At 46.4% G+C, this 5343-nt stretch overlaps 1 non-coding gene across 1 annotated transcript; it reads right to left on the bottom strand.

Annotated features, from left to right (window-relative positions):
- Positions 1 to 918: 918 nt before the first annotated feature.
- trnas-aga (transfer RNA serine (anticodon AGA)) lies at positions 919 to 992 on the bottom strand. Its single transcript has one exon. It is a non-coding gene; the product is annotated as a tRNA-Ser (tRNA).
- Positions 993 to 5343: the final 4351 nt, after the last annotated feature.

Below are 5343 nucleotides of genomic sequence, written 5' to 3'. Positions count from 1 at the left end.
GTGATTTTCGTGATATTTTCTGGACACATTTCCTGCTGAAAGAACTAAGAGCTCTTTTCTAATTTACACAATACTTTATACACACTCATCAAGCCTCCGAAACTAGCATCCTTGGTGCTGCTCTCTCCTCCCAAACCTCATCTCATGTGACTGTTACATCATCACTCTGATTGTGGGAGGGGTTAATCCCACTGTTTTCAGCATTAACCCTTTACATCCTCATACTGCACTGTCTGTCCAAAAAAATCGGTGGAGGGAACTTGAATTATCAACACAGCAACAGCTGCCAGTTGAAAATCAACTCAACTCATCAGAGAGAGACTGTCAGAGAACTTCCTGCATCCAGTCCTGACCCTGTCACATGAAGCAGCTGCTTACCCAGACCCCACTCTCATCAACACTGAACATTTTTACTGAGACCCTTCAAATACTGTTTACAAAAGGCCGCAAAGATCAAAGTTCACACAGTTGTATTAAATACAACAAAGTTTAATATCTTCTCACCGTTTCTCGGGAACCACATGAGACTTAGGTTTTCTTATTTGGTTCCTTTGATTTTTCTTGTTCCTGACTGACAAATATTCCAAACCTCAGATAAACCCTCCCACTTGCGTCATGTCCCAGTCTCGGTTAAAAGCAACACATAATGACACAAACACTCTCCTTCAGTGAGATTAATATCAAGCTGTTTTCCAGGTTGAATGGAACTGTGATCAAATTTATGCCAAAGAAGTTAACTTTGATGTATTAGCACTGAAATTCTGTGCAAGGAGAAACAGCCATTCCAAACTCATATCCTTCACAAAGGCTGTTTTTTTATGTGATTGAAATTCATCAAGTATTTTGAATTAAAGTTCACAAGACACAGATGTCAGTGTTGATAATGAAACTTTTCAAGCATGTTGCAACTGTGAAATGAGGCTCTGCTGGGAGTTGAACCCAGGATCTCCTGTTTTCTAGACAGGTGCTTTAACCAACTAAACTACAGAGCCAGATCACAAATGTGCGTGCAATTGAAATCAGAGGAAGGCCTTGGAGATAGTGTGCAGGCTTTGGCGAGTCAAGAGCTGAGTTCGTCACGGCAGTGTTCCCAGCCTCTGACTCGCTCTTGTAGTTGTTGCTGTAGTTGTAATTGTAATAGGCAACCGTCTGTCTCCGAAGACGATGGGCTACACCCGGGGTGTACGTCACTTCTGTGTGAAACATCGTTTGTTGTGGCTGTAGAGGATGACTCGTGAGTGACAATCCCTTCCGCAGCTGGTACAGATGAATATCATTGGCCCGAGGTCGACTGATAATTTTTCCTTCCTCTGAGCTCTCTTTCCCACCATCTGGTCATTTCTTTGGTCCTCTGCTTTTACCATGGTCTTCCTGAATGCCTTTCTCCAGGAATTCCAGTCAGCAGGAAGGACTTCCCATGCATTGACTCCAATCCCAGTCAGCTTGAGATCTCGCTTTGCAGATGTCCTTGTATCACAGATGTGGGTGACCTGTTGGTCTCGTGCTGATAGCAAGCTCACCATAGAGCGTGTCTTTGGCAAAGCGACCGTCATCCATTCAGCACACATGACTCAGTCAACAGAGTCACCGCTGACTCAAGAGGGCAAACATGCTGCGGATCCCTGCACGCTGGTGTACTTCTGCATTCGGCACTCTGTCCTGCCAGGAGATGCCCAATATCCATCTGAGACAGTGGAGGTGGAAGCTGTTCAGCTGCTTTTCTTGGCTTGTATAAGTTGTTGATGCTTCTCTATTCTAAAGGAGGGTGCTGAGAACACAAGCCTGTTACACGCGGAGTTTTGTATTTTCGATCAGTTTGCTGTCGGTTCACACTCGTCTTCTCAACTTTGACATGACAGCTGCAGCATTGACAATCCTGGTGCTGATTTCAGTATCAAGGGACAGATTGCTGGTGATTGTTGATCCAAGGTATGTGAAGCTGTTGACAACCTCCAAAGTGAGCCTGTCGATGTTGATGGAAGGTGGAGTCTCTAGTCCTGGCCCATAACTTTGATCTTCCTGATGCTGATCGTCAGTCCAAACTCCTTGCAGGCCAGGGAGAACCGATATACAAGCTGCTGTTAATGAACTTCATTATGGGATGTCAGCACAGCGTCATCAGCAAAGAGCAACTCACAGACCAAGAACTGACTCATTTTGGTCTTGGTGCGCAGTCTTGCCAAGATGAACAGCTTGTCATCAGCTCTGGTATGCAGGTGGACAACCCCATCTGAGACACTGAAAGTTTAAAATAGCAGCATGGAGAAGAATATGCCAATTGTAAAGGATGTGAGCTGTGAGGAGGTTACAAGGAGGCTTCCAGGGGACTTGGACAGGATACGTGAATGAAATGACAGATGGAATATAATGTGAATAAGTGTGAAGTTATCCACTTTGGTAGAATAAACAGAAAGACAGAATATTTCTTAAATGGTGAGAGGTTGGGAAGTGTTGATGTCCAAAGGGACCTGGGTGTCCTTGTTCATGAGACACTAAAAGCTCGCATGCAGGTGCAGCAATCAATTAGGAAGGCAAATGGTATGTTGGCCTTAACACGAGGGGTCATGAGTACAGGAATAAAGATGTCTTGCTGCAATTGTATAGAGCCTTGGTGAGATTGTGTTGGAGTATTGTGTACAGTTTTGGTTTCCTTATCTAAGGAAGGATAGACTTGCCACAGAGGGAGTGCAACGGAGGGTCACCAGACTAATCCCTGGGACGGTGGGATTGTCTTATGAGGAAACTGGGCTTGTATTCCTTAAAGTTTCATTTAAAAGGCCATTTAAAACTGAGATCGGGTGGAATTTCTTCACTCAGAGGGTGGTGAATCTTTGGAATTCTCTACCTCAGGGGTTTGTGAAAGTTCAATCATTGAGCATGTTCAGGACAGAAATTGATAGAAATCTTGATACTCATGACATCAAGGGATATGGGGAGAGCGCGGGAAAGTGGTGTTGAGGTAGATGATCAGCAAGGATGTAATTGAATGACAGATCAGGCTCGACAGGTGAAACTGCCTCCTCCTACGTTCTGAAGAGAGTTTGCACCAGGACACAGCCCTGTTTTACCCCACTGCTGATCGTGAAAGTGTCTGATGTTGCTCCATTGTAACTGACGGAACTGTGCATGTTCTCGTGGAAAGAAGAGATGACGCCCAAGAGTTCAGGAGGGCAGCCTAGTTTCCACAGCAGTTTGAAGAGTCTGTCTCTGCTAACAAGATCGAAGGCCTTGGTGATGTCTATAAAGACAATGTAGAGTGGTCTGTACTGTTCACAGTACTTCTCCTGTAACTGCCGAAGTGAGAAAATCATGTCGACTGTCGATCTACCAGCTCTGAAGCTGCACTGAGACTCAGGATAGATGTGTGATGTCAGGGTCTGCAATCTGGTCAGAGCAATGTGAGCAAAGACCTTCCCCACAATACTTAGCAAGCAGATGCCTCGGTAATTGCTGCAGTCACTGCGATTCCCCCTTATTGTTGTACAAGGTGACAATGTTTGCATCATGCATGTTTAGAGGCGCAGATCTCCCCTTCCAACAGAGACACAGAAGTTCATGGAGATGCTGCAGCAGAGCTGCTTTTCCACTTTTGATGATTCCAGGTGGAGTACCATCATTTCCCAGGGCTTTACCACTGGCAAGACGGTCAATGGCCTTGTTGAGCTCTCCTATGGTGGGGTCACTGTCCAACTCCTCCACGACAGGGAAGTCTGGAATGGTGCTGAGAGCTACTTCAATGACAATGTTCTCCGTTATGTAGAGTTCAAGGTAATGCTCCACTCACCTTTCCATCTGCTTGTTAGGTTCAGTGATGATCGTCCCTGTCTTTGTCTTCAAAGGTGCTGATTTAGTTACTGCTGGGCCCGTTGCTTTCATAATTTTTTTTTTATTCATTCATGTGATGTGGTCATCACTGGCTAAGCCAGCATTTATTGCCCATCCCTCATTTCCCTTGAGAATGTGATGGTGAGCTGCCTTCTTGAACCGCTGCAGTCTGTGTGAGGTAGGTACACCCACAGTGCTGTTAGGAAGGGAGTTCCAGGATTTTGACCCAGCAACAGTGAAGGAAAGGCGATATAGTTCCAAGTCACGATAGTGTGTGGCTTGGAGGGGAACTTGCAGGTGGTGGTGTTCCCATGAATTTGCTGCCCTTGTCCTTATAGTTGGTAGAGGTTGCGGGTATGGAAGGTGCTGTCTAAGGAACCTTGGTGTGTTGAATTCCTTCATATGTCCCTCTAGCAGCCCCCAGATTCAGCGGCAGATTGTATGCTGTTGCAGAGTTTTAACCAGTATTGATTGGTGCAGTGCTGAGCAGTCTGCAGAGACTTGTGTCTGGCAGCTCTGAGAGCATCTAGAGTTTGTTTGCTGCGGACTTGTTTGTAGTTCATGAGGGCTCTCTTCTTAGTTGCAGTAACTGACTCCATTTCAGTCCAATAAGCCTCAAACCAGTCAGCATTCCTCCCATCTCTTTTCCCATACACAGTGAGTGCAGAGTTATAGATGGTGGCGTGCAGATGATTCCACTTTGACACTGCACTGAGGCCTTGGGTGTTTTCTGAAAGAGCCTGATCGAGGATGTTGAGGAACTCCTGGGTCCTTTCTTGGTCAGTGGTTCGGCTAGTGTTGATCCGAGAACGACCTTTCTTCTTGGATGGATGAAGCTTCCTTGGCTGAAGCCTGACCTTGTTACACACCAGGGAGTGGTCAGTGTCACAGTCAGCGCTGTGATAGCTGCGTGTGATGAGGATACTGCTGAGGGTGGTACGTCTGGTGCTGATAAGGTCTAGCTGGTGCCAGTGGCATGATCTCGGACGTCTCCAGGACACCTTGTGGCACAGCTTGACCTGGAAGTAGCTGTTCGTCACACAGAGTCCATGGTGACAGCATAGCTCCAGAAGCCTCTGTCCATTTTTGTTCATCTTGCCAATCCCCTTGTGCCCTATGCTCATTGGCCAAGCTGTAGTCAGTACCCAAGCTTGCGTTGAAATCCCCGAGAAGATACAGTCCCTCGGTGCTGGGAATTCTACTGATGGCAGTGTCAAGTGTCTCATAGAATTGATCCTTGACATCTGGGGTGGAGGTGAGTGTCGGGACATAGATGCACATGAGATTAACTGGGCCCGCGCTTGTTGACAAGTGAAGGGTAAGAAGTCTCTCTGAGCCAACTGTGGGGGGTTCACTCATTGCAAGTAGCGTGTTTTTTACTGTGAGACCCACTCCATGCTCACGAGTTGCCTCTTGGGCTTTCCCCTGCCTGAAGAAGGTGTAGTGTTTCTCTTTGAGGGATCCACTTTGAATGAGTCTAGTTTCTTGCAGCACAGCAATGTCCACATTGAGCCTTGT

This window comes from Heterodontus francisci, unplaced genomic scaffold (genome assembly GCF_036365525.1).
Source record: "Heterodontus francisci isolate sHetFra1 unplaced genomic scaffold, sHetFra1.hap1 HAP1_SCAFFOLD_61, whole genome shotgun sequence".
Lineage (NCBI taxonomy): Eukaryota > Metazoa > Chordata > Chondrichthyes > Heterodontiformes > Heterodontidae > Heterodontus > Heterodontus francisci.
Note: the sequence above shows the minus strand (reverse complement) of the source record. Positions and strands in the feature narration are given on the sequence as shown.